The sequence below is a fragment of the Equus przewalskii genome, chromosome 3 (assembly GCF_037783145.1).
Source record: "Equus przewalskii isolate Varuska chromosome 3, EquPr2, whole genome shotgun sequence".
Lineage (NCBI taxonomy): Eukaryota > Metazoa > Chordata > Mammalia > Perissodactyla > Equidae > Equus > Equus przewalskii.
This window is the reverse complement of record NC_091833.1, coordinates 86880372-86899196: the sequence shown is the minus strand read 5'-3', so window position 1 is coordinate 86899196 and position 18825 is coordinate 86880372. Positions and strand designations below refer to the sequence as shown.

The following is an 18825-nucleotide window of genomic DNA, read 5'->3' as shown; positions in this document are numbered from 1 at the left end:
TCTGCACAAACCAGCATGAATGTGGAATACAGGGGAAGCATCATTTCATAAGCATTAAATTATTTTCCTCTTATTTACACCACCCTGTGTCACACTTACTTTTAAGTAACTAGTTGATAATGCACAGCTGGACTGTGTCACTTCAAGGAGTCTTTCTGACTGTTCTTTGGCAATTATGAAGCAATTTTTACAACCTTTGTGAATTAGCATTCTCTTACTAAACTTGGTATACAAAAGAATCACCTTGGGGCCAGCCGGGTGGCACAGCAGTTAAGTTTGCACATTCCGCTTCTCGGCAGCCCGGGGTTCGCCGGTTCAGATCCCAGGTGCGGACATGGCACCGCTTGGCAAAAGCCATGCTGTGGCCGGCATCCCCCATATAAAGTAGAGGAAGATGGGCATGGATGTTAGCTCAAGGCCAGTCTTCCTCAGCAAAAAAAGAGGAGGATTGACAGTAGTTAGCTCAGGGCTAATCTTCCTCAAAAACAAAAAAAGAATTACCTCAACCAAGACCACTGTGAGATATCCCTTCACACCCATTAGGATGGCTATTATTAAAAAAATTAACAGAAAATAACAAAGTTGGTTAGGATACAGAGAAATTAGAACCCTTGTGCACTGTTGGTGGAAACCTAAAGTTGTACAGTCACTGTAGAATGGTGGTTCCTCAAAAAATTAAACACAGAATTACTGTATGAGTCAGCAAGTCCACTCCTAGGTATATACTCAAAAGAAGTTCACTTCAGATGTACCTGAAACCCTGATTTATAGCCCTACTGATCCAAGGGAATAGTCTAGAAAACTATTTTTTCTCTCCTCCCCTCCTCCACCCACTGAAAATTTCCACTCTGGCCTCTTTTCTCAGCCAGAACTGTGGAAGAGTAGGGCACACACGAGACAGCACATTCCACTATAGTCAGGGATATTTCTCTCTTGATTTGAAAGTGATAACGGAGAGATGGGGGCCATTGCGCAATGCTTCTCGGATTGGTTCTTTCGGAGATGTTTTCTAAAACAGCATGTTCCAGTGTCTTTCACATCTTTTGTACTGAGATAGGAAATTGCACGGAGTGACACTGGACCAAGATAGGAAAAGTCAAGGCTTGTGGTACAGCAGTCTTCCAGAACTGAGGACAGAGCTCCGACTCAAAAGCTCTCATTACATGGGTACACATGTTACTGGTAGGAGTATATACACTGTCATAGCTACCAAACGCCTCTGCTTGGCATTCAAGGCCTTGCCTAACCAAACCTTAATTCTGACCTCTAGTCTCATCTTTCCCTCTATTTCCCTTCATATATGGTCAAACTGAACCATCTGTGTTCTCTATTTACAACCTGGTCTCTCTGTCTCGGTGCCTTGGCTCACGCTGTCCCCATGGCCTAGATTATTCTTGTTCTAAATTCCATCGGTCCAAATCCTTGTTGTTCTACCCTGCCACCTCCTTCAAGAAGCCCTTCAGATTGTCCTCAGAAGGAAATCCTCTCTCTCTCCTTTCCATTCCAATACTTTTTCTGTACCTCTCTTGTAGCCTTTGTCACACTCTGCCTTGATTTTTTTACCCTGTAATATTTATCATTTTCTATTGATTATTGTTTTATTTCACTTACTCACTTAAAACCATCTTGAGGTTGAAGACTGAGTATTGCTCTTAGTAGTCTATCTTTTTTGGCAGACACCTCAGATGCCATTTCCTTCTTTGCTAAGAGAACGCCAAGGTCTTGCAGCTAACAGATGGACGGCGTGGCGTCAAAGCCCACGAAGCTCGTCACCGTGCTGTGGAGCACCCCTTGGGTACTCAGCACTGTGCGTGCTTCAGCTATTATGGGAAAAGGAAAGAATCCGTTGGGACAATTATCTGCATAATTCTGCTTGGGAAAGGAGAAGATGCACCGTTAAACAAATAAGGGAGAAGGATCAATTTTTTTTTGTTTGGCAAAAGAAATTGATACATCCTCATCAACCCTTTATATAGTTTATGTCTAAAAGATCATTTGCTCAATTACTCTTTGCTGACCTTTGCCTGTCCATCTGTGACCAGTGTGGACGTGATCTCTTGGTGTGCAATAGCCCAGAATTAAGAGACAGAAGGCAAGGGAACGCAAGGTGCCATCTCAGAGACACAGGCACAGCACACTGCTAAGATGAGAACTTCCAGAAGGGGAAAGGTCACAATCTTGGAGCTCTTCTTTCTGTCACAGGACAAATGGAATTTGCTGGTTTTGTAAGCATGAGGGTGGGAAAAGTGACAGTGAGAGGAAAAGAAGCTTAGAGCAGAGGAGTAAGATATAATCATGCAGGGGCTTGGGGTTGGGAGGGGAAGCGTCAATTATTGCTCATCTCCTGAGAGAAAAGGAAAGGAGAATTTCTGGGTTATATAAAAAAAAATCCTTTTGTCCATTTCAGCCTCCCCCTGGCCAAGGCACATCTACCACATGCCAAGCTGTCCCTGGCCAGAGTATTTACTCTGCGCACGTGTGTGTGCAGGTGCTAGACGAGGGCTCAGCAAACATCTTTTGTAAAGGGTCAAACAGTACATATTTTAGGCATTGCAGGCTGTCCAGTTCAGCCCCTACTACTCAAATCTGTCACGCTGCGTAAAAGCAACCATAGACGATGTCTTTACACTGTGTCAATAAAACTTTATTATGGACACTGAAACTTGAATTTCATATCATTTTCAAGTGTCACAAAAGATTATTCTTCTTTTGATTTTCTTCCCCAGAACCATTAAGAATGTAAAAGCCTACACGTTGTTTATGGGTATATACCATATGTAATATGGTCACTCTCGGGAACAGAGGAAAAGGATCGGGGCAGAGTTCACAAGAAGCTTCCATTTTCTCCATCTATGTTTTGTTCCTTTTGTTCGATCATGAATACAGGCGTGTTTGGTATACTTTTCAGTAAATCTAAAATACTTCAATAAAACAAACTAAAGGCACATAAAACAAATGTGCTCAAGTTCATTTCTATTTTTGCATTAATGACTGAAAGATAAATTAAGTAAATAAACAAACAACAACATTCATCCATGGAAAAACCTATTATGTCAGCTTTTGAAGCCACATACGAGATTTTCCCCAGGATCTCCAGCAATTAAAAAAAGGCACCTGGCGACAACGAATTCACATCTCTTATCCAAAGCATCTTGATTTTCACTTCCGCATAAAGTATTTTCTGTTTTCTAAAACAGCACCTTTTGGTCAACTGAGCTTGCCAGCCGCGTAACTCCACAAAATGGCATATTTGTAAGGCAGGGAGCTACACTGGGTCCCCAGCAGCTCTTTCTGAAAATTCTTTGCTGTATTACCGCATAGCAGAGTAGTGTGACAAGGATCAAAAGATTAGAAATAATTTCATTTAACCCCTTCTGCTAATATAGGTAGAGGAACAACCATTGAGTTTGGCCTCGATTTCCAAAGGAAAATAAAGTAAGCATATCATTGACTAAAATTACAGAACTTAAAAATGCTGTTTTAAAGAACCAAAACATCACAAATGCTCTGCAGGAACGAAAAACTGAAACGCGATATAACAGGATAAAAGTATACATTAAGCTATTTATAAAAATCCTTTGATTTAGGGTTTCCACATTTTTCCTACCCAGTCTCCAGCGTCCTTCTATCCTCTACTCATACATGTTTAAGCTGCCAATCAGAAAGTCCTTTGTCTATCTCTCTGAAAGAGGATTTGTCCATATGGGACTATAATACTAATGCACTCAACATCCTCAACATTAGCAAATAATGAGTACGGGTAGAGATTGTGCTAGATGGCTAAAATAATTTTTAGAAAAAGAAGTCCCTAAAGTTCAAATGTCCAAAAGAAAGACATTAATAAATTCAGCAGGAACACTTCCAAAGTCAAATATATATCAGCATTACTATCTCCCACCAGGAAAATGGGGATTAGATTAGGCTGATCCTTAATGTGGCAGCTGCAAAGTCTTTGACACACTTCTTCCATTGAGAGGTGGAGTCCACGCTCCTCCATGTGAACCTGGGTGGGGTCTGTGCTTGCTCTGAACTCAAAGTGCCACTGTTCCAGCTTCCAAGACCAGGTCTGAAGAAATCAGCAGCAGCAGCTTCAACATCCTATCTCTTGGGACACTCGCCCCTGGAGTGCTTAGCTGACATGTAAGAAGTCCAACCATCCTGCAGGAGAGACTTTATGGAGAGGCTTGGGACTGTCCTGCCAAAGTGAGAGGCATGCGAGTGAAGCCATCTTGGATCCTCAGGCCAGACTAGGCACAAGTTGAATGCCACCAACAGAGCCCTGTTGATACATGTACAGTGGAAGAATCTCCCAGCTGAAGCCTGCCCAAATCATGAGAGATGATAGGTATTCATCGGTGGCTGTTTGACCTACTAAGATATAGGGAGGTTTGGTGTATACCAAGACATAATTGAAGCCTTTGCATCCTTCTGGAAACTACAGACTAACGTAACCCCTCACATTAAGTTTCTGGAGAGGTGGCTTTTAACCCAAAGGAGCAATCTTTTTTTTTTTTTCTGGTGAGGAAGATTGGCCCTGAGCTAACATCTATTGCCAATCTTCCTTTTTTTCTTTCCTCCCCAAAGCCCCAGTACATAGTGGTATATCCTAGCTGTAAGTCATTCTAGTTCTTCTATGTGGGATGCCACCATAGCATGGCTTAATGAGCAGTGTGTAGGTCCACACCCAGGATCTGAACTGGCGAACCCCAGGCCGCCAAAGCAGAGCATGTGAACTTAACAACTCGGCCATGGGGCCAGCCCCAGGAGCAATCTTAATTAGCATTATTCTTGAGAGCAAAACTAGGCCCCATGGATAAAAGTTAAGAGAAAGAAGATTCCAGCTAAATGTAAGAGCCAGCTTCCCAGGAGGGTTTTCCATTCCCACTCTGGAGTGTCTCGTGGAAATGATGATGCACCCATCACCGTAGGCATTCAAGGCCAAGAAGGAAGCCGCGAAGCAGGACAGCAAGGAAACTCTCCAAGTCTGGAGTCAGAAGGACCTGTGTCTGCATTTGTTTTGCTAAAATTACCTGTGTGTTCTAGGGCAGCTTGCTCAACCTCTCTAAGTCTACTTGCTCATCTGTAAAATAGGGATACTAATAACAGCGACATCAGAGAGCTGGAATGAGCGCCTAGCCCATGGGAAGCTCTCGGTACACAGATTTATCAGATCATCATTATCACTAATGCTACAGAAGCATTTCTGCATCGGATGGAATGTCGAACCAGAAAGCCCCTGTGGTCGCGTCCAACTGAAAACATGCTAGATGACTCCATGCCACTCAGGGAAAGTTCGCGTTTGCCGAAAGCTCACTGAAAGCAGCCAAAAAGATTTCCAATTACAATTCAATCAAGTCAATGGCATTCTCTTTTTGTTAACTTGAGGTCGTTTAATTTATGCTTAAGACCCCTAATTATTTAAGCAGAAAAGCAGCAAAAGGACAATGGATTTAACTCACAGGCCAAAAAAAGCTTTGCTCGCTTGTTTATTGGCTTGACATATTTAGTTGCAAAGCTTCCATTGTGGATTTACTATGGAGATGCTTCACCACTCTTCCCACACTTAGAGCCAGCCTCCTTCTGCTCCTCTCTGCTCCTGGACACTCAAAGTTCAAGTACAAATGCCAACCCCAGGTGGCCCTGAGTCGTGGACAGGACTTAGAGGAAATGGTTTCAGTTCAGACACTTACTAGTGCTGTGAGTTAGGGCAAATTAAGAAATCTCTCTGGGCAGGGCCTGCCCAGTGGCGCAGTGGTTAAGTTCGCATGTTCCACTTCTCAGGGGCCCGGGGATCACCGGTTCGGATCCCGGGTGCAGACATGGCACCGCTTGTCAAGCCATGCTAATGGTAGGCGTCCCACATATAAAGTAGAGGAAGATGGGCATGGATGTTAGCTCAGGGCCAGTCTTCCTCAGCAAAAAGAGGACGATTGGCAGCAGTTAGCTCAGGGTTAATCTTCCTCAAAAAAATAAATAAATAAAGTTAAACTTTAAAAAAAAAAGAAAGAAAGAAATCTCTCTGGGCCTCAGTTTCCTCATCTGGTGAACAGGAACAATAACAAATCCTCACAGATGTGTTATAAAGATGACACAGAATGACTGTATATGGTATGAATGCTGTAAAACAAAATGCAATTGTAGTAGTTATTACTTTTATAGCTAAAACACGGCAGATAAGAAATCCCAAGACAACAGAGCCAAATGAAAACTGAGAGAAGCAGCTCGGGATCTGAGATTCATCATTAGTTTCTCTGCTTATTTTCATTAAGTCTGCTGTTTATTTCTTTCTGGAACAAGGCTTTTTAACCACAAACATTTTTCGTTAATTGCCTTTATTTTCTTCTCACTTTTTAAAATATAAACATTTTTTTTAAAAAGATTGGCCCTGACCTAACATCTGTTGCCAATCTTTCTTTTTCTTCTTCTTCTCTCCAAAGCCCCCCAGTACATAGTTGCGTATTCTAATTGTAAGTCCTTCTGGCTCTGCTATGTGGGACGCCACCTCAGCGTGGCTTGATGAATGGTACCGTGGCCGCGCCCAGGATCCAAACCAGCAACACCCTGGGCCGCTGAAGCAGAGGGCGCAAACTTAACCACTCAGCCACAGGGCCAGCCCTAAAACATAAACTTTTCATTGAAGTATAACGTGCACAGAAAACACACAGATTAAGAGAATATCTCTCAATGAATGTTCACAAACTGAACACGTGTCTCAGTAGGACCCCAGAAGTTCCCCTTATGTCTCCTTCTAGCAACCATCTGCCCAAGGTTGAGTGCCATCCTGACTTTTAACACCATAGATTCATTTGTCTGTTTTGAATTTTATGTAAATGGGAATCTTGCAATATATATCCTATTGGGTCTGGCTTCTTTCGCTAAACATTACGTCTGTGAGCTTTAGCACGTTTTTACCTGTAGTAATAGTTGTTTATTTTCATTACATATAGTATCCCATTGAATGAATATACTACAGTTTACATTCATTCTTCTATTGATGGATATCTGGGTTGCTTCCAGTTTGGGAATATTTTTAAAGATGCTGCTAAGGGCATTGCTAAACTTACCTTTTGGTGACCACATGCAGATTTCGGTTGGGTACATTCCTGAGAGTGGAATTGCTGGCTCATAAGGTATGAATATTTTCAGACTTGGCAGATCCTGTCTTGGGCACCAGGCTTTTTAATCAGTGCTTATTTTATTTCTGTCTTCCTGTCTCCAGGATGTCACCTCTCCACTTGACCTCCACACAACCAACACTTAGCTTTGGTAACAATAGCACGGATCATATTGTTTGCTTCAAAGCATTCTATGATTTGGGAATGCTGTCACATTCAAGGTCTCTACGCTTTGGCCCTAACCAATCATTTATTCATTCAACAAATAATGTCCCCAGCCTTGACGCACCTCACAATCTAACAGGGACACACTAAACAAGTAATAGGAATATAAGACAAGACATCCCTGAGCCAAATTCTGGAGGAACCCAGAGGATCTGAGAAGACAAAGAGAGGAAGAATTATTGGAGTTATTGGAGTTAGTCCTAAGAAAGGATAGAGGAAGAGGCAGGAAGACAGTTAAAGGAAAGATATGTTGCAATGAAAAAGCATGATGAGTCCAGGGAGGTGGGAAGCATGTGTGATGTGACAGCCACATGGGGTACCGATGTGTAGGAGCGAGACACGGGCCTGGGGCGTACACTGGAGCTGGCTTGTGAAGGGCCCAGCTCAGTGTTCAAACCTTACCCTGGAAGCCCCAATTTCTCAGTAGGTAAGACAGACTGCTGGTGTGCAAGCTGCTCTGAAGCAGTAGTTAGTGAGGGTGGTTCATTCTAAAGGTCTGGTTTATTTAAATGTGCATTAGAAAAATACTGGTTTTCCATTTAAGATAAATTTAAATAAACATGCTTAAGCAAAACAAAAGTGAGTTAATTTTTAAAATATATTAATTATAAACAATGATATAGGTGAAATGTAGGTATGGGGAAAACTGTAAAGGTAGTAAAATGACTGGTATTGGGAAACATGGAAAGATGGAGAACTGGGGGCAGTTTTTAAATAGGAGGATGGCGCGGTCAGAGGCGTCTTTTATGAGGACAACTGCTGAGAGTGGAGCACACCCGGTCTCTGGCCTCTATCACTCTCTCCTGCACCGCCCTGGCCCTTTCATCCACCTAGACAGTTCCAGACTGGCATGCCTTGCCCCAGGGCCCTACCTTTGCAGCATAGCTGGGTGGCTGAGAGATGAATCTGGAGCCAGAATGACTGGATTTGGACCCCAGCTCTCCACTCACTGGCTGGCAACCTGGGAAAATTGCTTTACCTCTCTGTGCCTTATATGTCACCTCATAAGGTTGCAATGAAGATGCAGAAAGTTAATATTTGTAAAGAGCTTGAAATGTGCCTGGCACTCAGTAGGTACTGTGTTCCATATACGTATTAATTAAAGTAATGAGTTTTATCGGCCCTAAAACACACCCTCCCTTCTATGCCTTGCAAATCTATTTATTCAAAATCCAGCTGAAACCAAATGTCCATCAACTGATGAATGGATAAACAAAATGTAGTATATCCATACAATGAAATATTATTCAGCCATAAAAAGGAATGAGGTTCTGATACGTGCCACAGCATGGATGAACCTCGAAAACATCATGCTGAGTGAAACAAGCTAGACACAAAAGGCCACAAATATATCATTCTGTCCGTATGAAACTGGCAAACCCACAGAGACAGAAAGTAGGCTAGTGGTTGCCAGGGGGTGAGGGGAAGGGAAATGAAGAGTGAGTGCTCAACAGGCACAGGGGTTCTTTGTCGGGTAATGAAAATTTTCTGGAATTAGATAGTGGTCATGGTTGCACAACCTTGTGAATGCACTAAAACCACTGAATTTTATACTTTAAAGATTTTATTTTTTTTCCTTTTTCTCCCCAAAGCCCCCCAGTACATAGTTGTATATTCTTTGTTGTGGGTCCTTCTAGTTGTGGCATGTGGGACGCTGCCTCAGCGTGGTTTGATGAGCAGTGCCATGAACGCGCCCAGGATTTGAACCAACGAAACACTGGGCCGCCTGCAGCGCAGCGCGCGAACTTAACCACTCGGCCACGGGGCAAGCCTCTGAATTTTATACTTTAAAGGGGTGAAATTTATGATATGTGAATTATACCTCCAAAAAAACAAATAGACAAAACGTCCGGCCAAAAGAACCCATATCTTCCCTGACTGCCCCCTTCTCTGGGTGCCCTGTTCAGACCACACACTATACTGTTCTATGACAGTAAGTTGAGCACAGGTCAGTGGTCCCCACTGAGGTGTGAGCAGCTTGAGGGCGGGAAGAGTGTCCCGCTCATAAAACTCTCCACAACTTAGCAGTGACCAGTACCCAGTAGTTGTGCCAGTAAATGCCTGTCCATATAATAAGCAGAACATTACCACTGAGGGAAGAGCAGGCCTGGAGAGTAATTGATTCCCTCAAGTGCGCAGGCTCTAAAGTACCAACCCAGTAGCAAAAGATCTCACGCTCCTGCACGGGGGCCCAACCCCTGTTGAGTATTAAGACTATGTACAAAACAGCATAAAAAGCCCTTTCTTTTGCCATTGAGATTGCAACAAGCTTAGACTTGGATTTCTTTCTCTCTCCTGTCAACTAGGCTTGTTTGTGCCGGGCAAACATGCAAATCCTGAATGTAGAAATTGTTGGAGCACTCTCTGCTCTCAGAATCACTGTCCTATCAAAGCTGTTGTTAGCAAGGCAGGTAGGAGCCTAAGATCCTGGCATGGAAGCCACACTCTGGGTGAGCACATGCTACGAAGCAAATCTAAGTAGCAGAAATCCCACAAACACGGCGCCATCGAATGAAGTGGAGTGCCTCCTATGTGCATTCCTTAGAGTCAGCCAGCTAATCCCATTGTCATCGCTGATCTGGAAAACCAAGGTGACGTGAAACATGTGAGCTCTCTGCAATGTGTGGACACATTTCCGTACCTCCTCTTGTATCCACCTTTGCTAGGGAGGCAGGTGTGACATAGAAAGAGACCAGAACTTCAATTTAGAACATCAGGGTTAAATTTGGGGTTCCGTGTGAATTCAGCACATTTCCCCCCAGAGCCTCAGCGTCCCCCTCTGTCAAATGGGGACTACAAATATCTCAGGGATGGTGCGAGGATTAAGTAAGCTAAAGTGAGGGCCAGTTGTTTACAGAATTGCAGTATGGCTCAAGGATAGCTATGCAAATACAAGCACATTACAAAGAGCTTAAGGGAAGGGTATAAAAAAGCTAATGCGGTTCTTTAAGGAGGAGCAACCTGGGTGATTTTTGCCCTTTTTGTTTCCATTTTTCTTTACCTCTATAAAGTACATGCTTTGCCCACGAGATAAGGTCCTCAAGATCTGGTTTCTTCCTGCCTCTTCAGCCTCATCTCTCTGAACTCAGGGATTGCTCCCTAACTGGCATCTACCTGTTTCTCACATATGCAAGTCTCTTTCGAGACTCATTCAAGAATCACCTCTAACTGTGGAGCCAAACTGCCTGGGTTCAAACTCTGGCTCTGCCCTTACTAGCTATGTAGCCCTAGGCAAGTTACTTAACCTCTCGGTACCTCAGTCTTCTCCTCTGTAAAATGGGGATAATATTATATGCACCTCATAGTGTTTTTATGGGGGTTAAATGAGTTAATCGTTGTAAAGTGCTTAGAACAGGACGGGGCACTTAACTGGTGCTATGTAAACGTTAAGTACATTAAAGGTCTTATCTTTATGAGGAGCTCCCTAAACATCCCCCCTTCCCCTGCTAAGCTTCATCTGGTTAAACTGATGCTACTGATTCCTAATAGCATCTAGAATATTCCATAGCACTCATTTCTAATGTGTCAGTCTGTCTGGACTAGACCATAAGTTCCTTTAGAACAGACTTTTTCTTATTTCTAGAAAACAAATGTAGGCAGAAAATTTAGGATTTTCAGTGACTCAATGGATGAATAAATAAATAAAAGCATATTTTTTGCTTACATGTCTTACCTCGTCTCTGAACTCCTTAAGAACTCATAACATTTCTTATCCATTGTGTATCTCTAATGCCTGATAAAACAACTGTATCCACTCAACGAACAAATGGCTAGAGTTATTACTACCAAGAAGGCCAACAAGACACACAGAATCTTCAAGAAGAGTTTTGGAAGAAACTTGAAAGCATTATTCAAGACATGGGCAAAACCATAGGGCATCTTACATTGATTGGTACAATTTGTCCATCACATCAAAGATATCATGGATGAGATATATCTATCTATATCCAATATCATGAGGGGAGCAACTAAAATAATCGTGCATTAAGTGTTGGCTTTCAATACAAGACTTATGCTTCTTCAAAGCAGAAGGATGAAGACTGAGATGGAATAGGACTCAAACGTCAAAAACGTGAAGGGTCAAGAAAGTCAGGATGCAGTTAAGTTAGCTACTTTCAGAAGCCTGATAGCTTGAGAGGGACGAAAAGTAAGCATTTCTTTAACAAGAGGTAGTAAACTGTAGAACCAGTTGCTCCTAAAGCTAGCAGGGAGGAAAACGGAGATAAGTTCCCTGGAATTTGAATGAATTCACTGATCATGGATCCATATGTGTGAGTGTGGAGAGAGAATAGCATCTAGGATCCGTATTTAACTGACATTCAAAGAGTGTCACCAGAAATTCCACGAATTACGATGTCTAAAACATATCCCACGAAGCTTGCTGGAGACAGCAACAAATGCCCTGATCTAACCAGGCATCTGTAGAGCTTTTGTGACCTTAAATGATCTGACCTGGCGTAACACAAAACATTTTCTTTGATTGTAATTCATTTCTTCTGGAAACTGGGTAAACTAAGCTTCCCTCAGCCAGGAATTGCACACCTAAATGCATTTATCTTTTTCCCCCAAATCTACAGGACATCAAATATTGACCACAATGTTTCTTCAAAGGAAAATGTCAGCCGGGTACATGGAGTTCATTTCTAGCCATCCTCATCCTCTAATGTTTGTTGTTTTTCCAAAGCTGTTGACAATGTATCTGTATACCAGCATGCATTTACTTAATAGAGATCTCTCTCCATGCAGTTTAAAGCATTGTACAAGGATTCTTCATTTTAAATGAATTCAAAATACAGACTTAATGAAGCTTAGGACACCTTCATTCTACTTAACCTAAAGCTTCAAACTGAAGGCATCGTTAGGTCTGAAAATATTCTACTAAGAAACTTTCTCAAAGCCTAGCTCTACCAAGAAATTTATAAATACCAAGAAACCTCTCAAAGAAAAAAAAAAAAGAGTCTAACAAAATTCTGGGAGTACTTTAGTGACATCAGTAGGACCTAAGGAAAAATTCTCAGAACCTGAGAAGGAAGGAGTGAAGTGACTGAGGTTAAGCAATATTGAATCTGCAGCAAAGGGAAAAAGAAACTCTTAACTGAGGACTTTTCTAGCAGACTGTTGGTAAACACCTACATCCTAAGAATGGTTCAACTCTGTCACTGGCCTTCTCCCCCAAATTCCTTCTTGGACCCTGAATCTTCAGAAAAGAGATGAGTGTTAACAACTAAAGGAGGGGCTGGCCTGGTGGCATAGTCATTAAGTTTGCATGCTCCGCTTCAGTGGCTCAGAGTTCTCAGGTTCAGATCCCGGGTGTGGACCTACACACCGCTCACCAAGTCACGCTGTGGCAGTGTCCCACATACAAAATAGAGGAAGACTGGCACAGATGTTAGCTCAGGGATGATCTTCCTTCAGCAAAAAGAGGAAGATTGGCAACAGATGTTAGCTCAGGGCCAATCTTCCTCACACACAAAAAAATTAGTTCATGATTCCTTACAATAATGCAGAAAAAGAAAGCTGAAATAAATGTGCATTTTTATTAAAAAAAAAAAACTAAAGTAAGCAACACTATTTGTTCAAGTTGTACAGGACTGTAGTGGATACGGAGAGCAAAGACTCTTCTAGAATGGGGTTTCCCAATCTTGGCACTATTTCACATGTGGAGCCAGATAATTCTTTGCTGTGTGGGGCTATCCTGTGCATTGCAGGAGGTTTGGAGCATCCCTGGCCTCTGTCCACAGATGCCAGTAGCAGCTCATGTCTCCCAGACTGTGACAACCAATAATGTCTCCAGACATTGACAAAATGTCCCCTGGAGGACAATCTCAATCAGTGGAGAACCACTGGTCTAGAGCACTGGTCTAGAACCACCCTATATGCCAGCAGTAGTCACTATCTCAAACGGGATTCAGGAATCAGGAATCAAGTCTGTAAGAACTTTGTAAGATCTGGACAAGCCACCTAACCTAGCAGTTTCCTTCCTGTGACTTAATGCCAGGATGACTGTCCTTCTCATCCACTCCCTCCCCGTCACCCGGTTTACTCCCACCACCCTGATCTTCCCTGTAGACAGCCTATGAAAAGCAACCTTTTACAGATTTGAACCACGAAAGCAGAAAGACTCGGAGAAATTTACAGCACTGTGAAACATAACTCCTGTCAGAAAAGTCCCCTCCCTTCTACCCAATTTTATTTATTTTATTTTTTTTTTTCTTAAGATTGACACCTGGGCTAACAACTGTTGTCAATCTTTTTTTTTTTTCTGCTTTATCTCCCCAAACCACCCCCTGTACATAGTTGTATATCTTAGTTGCAGGTTCTTCTAGTTGTGGGATGTGGGACGCCACCTCAACGTGGCCTGATGAGCGGTGCCATGTCCGCGCCCAGGATCCGAACCCTGGGCCGCCCCAGCGGAGTGCGCGAACTTAACCACTTGGCCACGGAGCCGGCCCCCTACCCAATTTTAAAGGTAAGGAAATTAAAAGCCAGTAAGGTGAAAGGCCATGTCCGAGGTCACTTGTCTGAGGCCTTATAAACCGGTGGCAGATCCTGGTAAGAAGACTAGTTCCCAGTCCAGGGATTTTCCCAAACCTGACCTCATTTGGGAAGCCTTATGAGAGTCCAAATCCTGACTACTGTTTACCCTGGGCAAGCTGCTTGACCTGTCAGTGCCTCATTTCACGTCTACAAACGAGAGTAATAAATAGTAGGACTGACTTCTTAGGGGCGGTTTTGTTGATTAAATAAGGTCATGCCTAGCATACAGTAGTTGCTCATTCACTGTCAGCTCCTTGTTAGCCATTATTATTTTCTATTTTTAACTTTCAACTTCAAATATTTAGTTACAGATAGCTGTTCAGCGATTCCTCAGACACAAACCTCCTCCTTTCTCTGTGTGATCTCTGGTACGCATTATAGCAGCGCCTCACCAAAGTATCTGTCCTCTTAAAAACAGAATTTAGGGGCTGGCCCGGTGGCGTAGTGGTTAAGTTCACACATTCCACTTTGGCAGCCCAGGGCTCACAGGTTCAGGTCTCAGGCGCAGACCTACACACTGCTCATCAAGCCATGCTGTGGCTGCATCCTACATACAAAACAGAGGACGACTGGCACAGATGTTAGCTCAGGGCCAATCTTCCTCACATACAAAAAACCAAACAGAATTTAAATAAATGTGAAATCGTCAAGCACTACATATCCTTTTGAAAACTGACCCATCTTATGCAAAACCAAAAACCACACCATTTGGTCCAATTAAGCAATAATAAACTTGATTACACCTCGAGGGCTCCTCTGGTGTTGACATACCAGAATGAAAAGCTGCAGCCGTTGACAGTTTCCATAGGCATGATTACAAAACATTATCCATAGTAACCTCTTCTACCTCCACCCACTCCTAATGGTTTCTGATTTTTAAACCATTACTTTTTTGGACTGAAGTTTCCCATTGCTTCAGACCAAAATATAACATTTTATTCCTACGAAACTGGAAATATATGCTCAATCATTTTTTTTTTAGAATAACCAGTGGTGGAGGAGGCAGGCTTGCAGTGGCGGTACCAAAAATGAACAGACAAAGCTTTCACTCCTCTAAGCTCCAAGAGCCTTGTGCCTCATCTACCATCACACGCCAGTGCTTACTCTAGTTGCTCAAAAAATGGGTCTGCTAGAGATACAACTCAGCCTTTCGCAATGGAGTTTAAAGTGTGTTTGTATTGGCTTCCAGTTTCCACACACATAACACGCAGACGTGCAGCAAGCCCGCGTGAAGTTAGGTAAGGAAGACATGAGAAATATACATTCTAAGTGAATCCATTTTTATGTGTCACTATTTACAGCATGAATTTGCATGCCCTACACAGTCGTAAATCACAAGGAAATCTACTATGCTTCATCACTCAATGTAATATTTTTTTATCTTTTGTAATGTGGGGTGAATTTTTGTTCGTGCATGATTTATACTTAGTTTTCAATATTAAACATATGTTATTTAATATACATTAAATATATATTCTATATTAAATATATTTAATTATCTTAGCATATACTATAATACTTATAATAGCATATAAATGTTAACACATAATGCAAATATCAAACATTTAATATTGAAATATTAAATATATAAGATTAATTTGAATTAGAAGATTCTTGACGGCTGAAACTATACTTAGGAATTTGTAGGGGCCGGCCCTGTGGCTGAGTGGTTGAGTTCGCATGCTCCACTTTGTCAGCCCAGGGTTTCACCCATTCGGATCCTGGGCGTGGACATGGCATCACTCATCAGGCCACGCTGAGGTGGCGTCCCACATAGCACAATCAGAGGCACTCACAATTGGAATACACAACTATGTGCTGGAGGGCTTTGGGGAGAAGAAGGGGGAAAAAAAAAGATTGGCAACAGTTGTTAGCTCAGGTGCCAATCTAAAAAAAAAAAACATTTTTTTAATGTTAATGCACCCTAACCCACCCCCCTTCAGTTTCCTATACACAGTAGATGCTCAGTTAGTGTTAGAATACTATTTTTACATTTGCGATACAAAAAAGTCCCCAAACCTTATCTATATTTGCAAATCTGGACATAGTGAGAAAGAAAGAAATACTGAAATGCAAGATAGTTGCCTAGAAGAGGTGGTTCCCACTCTTGCTGGAGGTTTCAACATCTCCTTGGGATGTTTAACAGGCATCTCAGTGAACATGACCCAGACTCAACAGGTTTTTTTTTTGCTGAGGAAGACTCGCCCTGAGCTAACATCTGTTGCCAATCTTCCTCCTTTTTAGCTTGAGGAAGACTAACCCTGAGCTAACATCCATGCCAATCTTCCTCTGTTTTGGACGTGGGTCACCACCACAGCATGGCTGACAGTGGCGTAGGTCTGTGCCCAGGATCCGAACCTGTGAATCTGGGCCACCAAAGCAGAGCACACCAAACTTAACCTTAACTGCTATGCCACAGGGCCAGCCCCCAAACTCAACTTTTGATTCCCACTGCCCCCCTCCTCATACCTCTTCTCCTTCAGTCTCCCTCACTGCACCCAGTAACTCAAGCTAGAATCCTCATTCCTCCCCTCACCCCTACATCCAGGCCACCACCAGCCATTGGTGACACCCGCCAGGGTTGAACTGAGACTGTAAAAACGGCAGGAGGAAGCACAGAAGAAATCCCACGTAGGTGACCAGCTTCCCTCCACCTCCACAGCAAGCCTCAAAAAGGAACTATAATCTTCTCACTTTGGTGCTGTGACAGTGCCCTCCAATCCAATCTTTGACCAGTCGTTAGTCATCTTTTAACAAGTCAATCCTCTTTAGCTGCTTTCCACTGGGCTCAGCAGTCACAAAATGCAAACTCTTTTCCACGGTCTTGAAGGGCCTACATACTGAGGTCTCAGTAACCCCCACAACCCTCTCTCGTGCCCCTCTGCTCCTAGCTCCCAATGCTGCAACAGCATCAGCCTTCTTTATGCCCCTCAACAAGCCAAGCTTTTTCCAGCCTTCGGACCCTCACAAATGCTACTCCATCTAGCAAAGATCTTCCTGTCCATCAGACGCCTTCAGCATCACCTCACTGGAAGAGCCTTCTCAGACCACTGTAGCTAAGAGTCCACCTCCTATTGTCTCATACCCATTAGTTCCTTCAGAGTACTGAACCCCATCTCCACCCCCAAAGGAAGTCCCACGAGGGCAAAGAACTTTCTCCACTAAATACCTAGTACCCAGTGTCTGGCACATAGCAGCTGCTAAATAAATAACAGTTGAGTCTGTGTCTACATAAGAAAAATAGGTTTTTTCAATGTCTGGTTTAAACCAGTTCAATTGATATTCATCTCTTTTTTTTTCAAGTGTACCTATTTACTAGGTCTGTATTTTGATAAATTTTTCTAACTCATAAATAATTACCACCAGCTCCTTCACACAGTATATTGTTAAAGACAGACCTAATTTAACATTTATACGCTATTCACTTTTAATGTCCCATTCAGTACATATGGTAAGTAATAAAATGATTTGCAGAAAGAACTACAAATATTAGCTGTTTATTAGGTCTATTTTGGTTTTTTCTAATTCCTCAACACATTGTCCAGTTGCTATCAACTGGAATGAGAGCTTCTAAATCAATTTACTATCAATTATGATAATAGCTTCCAAATCAACTTAGAAGTGAGAAAAACCCAAACAATTCTAAATTAGCCACAAGCCATGACGAACAAGAGTCAAAAATGACTAAATCCAGGATTTCCACGTACCTTCAGCAGAATTTATACACTATTGTTGGTTTTTGTTTTTGTTTTTACTTCCAAGCACCTTCCTGGAGTGTATACTCACTTTCAAGACCACTTCTAGGGTCCCCAAGCCTAGCAGCCTCAGGATTCTACCAACCAGTGGGGAAGCCCTTTCCAGTGTCCAGTGATGGATCTAAAAGAAACAGAAGGATTCATAGAGGGAGCTGTACCTCCAAGGACCAAGAAAAGCCATTTTGCCAAACCAAGGTAATCGTGCAAAGGTAGAGAATGAGGCCAAGGCTAGCAAATGGGTATGACAAACAGAGAGCTGTTGTGGCTCTCGGTAAAAGACCAAGGTTTTGTCCAAAGGTTCCGAGGAAATATGAAACACTCAGACAATGACACTAGCACTCATTTCATGCCAGGTCAAGGCAAAATACCTAATGGGGCTCTGCCATCGAGAAAAATCTAGACGGAATCCTGGAGCAGCAGCAGATGGCATTTGGCAAAATCTCAAAGGTCAACAGAGATAGTTAAAAAAAAAAAAAAAAAACCTGTCCTGACAGTTACTTTGAGAAGAATCATTAATTATAATTAAATGACAATAGAAAAAGTGATAAACAATATAGCAACATGAGTTAGCCAAGTATAATTATCTGTAGGGCATGCAATTCACAAGACTGGTTCAAAGCAGAGGGCTGCAAGGACTAGATGGAAATCACAAAAAGATTGCCAAAGAAGAGGCTTTGATTTGGAAACAGAAGGGCTGCAATGATTGCGCCATACCACAAAGCCCTGCCTTGCTAGTTACTTAGTCATCCGCCTCCACGGAGCGCAGAGAAAATAAAGAAGCCAGAGGAAACATGGCGGCGTAAGAGGAGAGGTCCAGGACAAAAACCCACCCTCACTCAGACAGATACGTTCATGACTGTATTTTGAGTAGAACACACAAGTTGTACTACACTTTCAGTCATACTTGGGGTGTGTAAAAGCCAGTGTGACTTATTCATTCACTCAACAAATATTTTTTTGAGTACCTATTCTCTGGCAGACTCTGCTCTGCTGTAGGGTGCTTGGGATACATCAATAAAGGAAGCAGACATTCTAGTGGGGAGGAGATACACAGTGAGCCACACAGTTATATAACATGCTAAAAAGTGATAAGTACTATATAAAAAACAGAGCAATGGAGGGAGATAGAGAGTGCCAGCAGGAAGGTGAAATTGCTGTTTAAAAAACGGGAGGAAGAGCAAAGACTTGAAGGA

At 42.5% G+C, this 18825-nt stretch overlaps 1 protein-coding gene across 15 annotated transcripts in view; it reads right to left on the bottom strand.

Annotated features, from left to right (window-relative positions):
• RBM47 (RNA binding motif protein 47) overlaps window positions 1–18825 on the bottom strand; it is a 148452-nt gene that overhangs the window by 119907 nt on the left and 9720 nt on the right. For 3 of the 15 annotated variants that reach the window (XM_008524038.2, XM_070615087.1, XM_070615090.1), the window contains one exon: window positions 17664–17753. The exons of the other annotated variants lie outside the window; for them this stretch is intronic. The gene's annotated coding sequence lies outside the window, so the exon portion shown is untranslated. The remainder of the gene's footprint in view (window positions 1–17663; window positions 17754–18825) is intronic. 15 annotated transcript variants of the gene reach the window in all.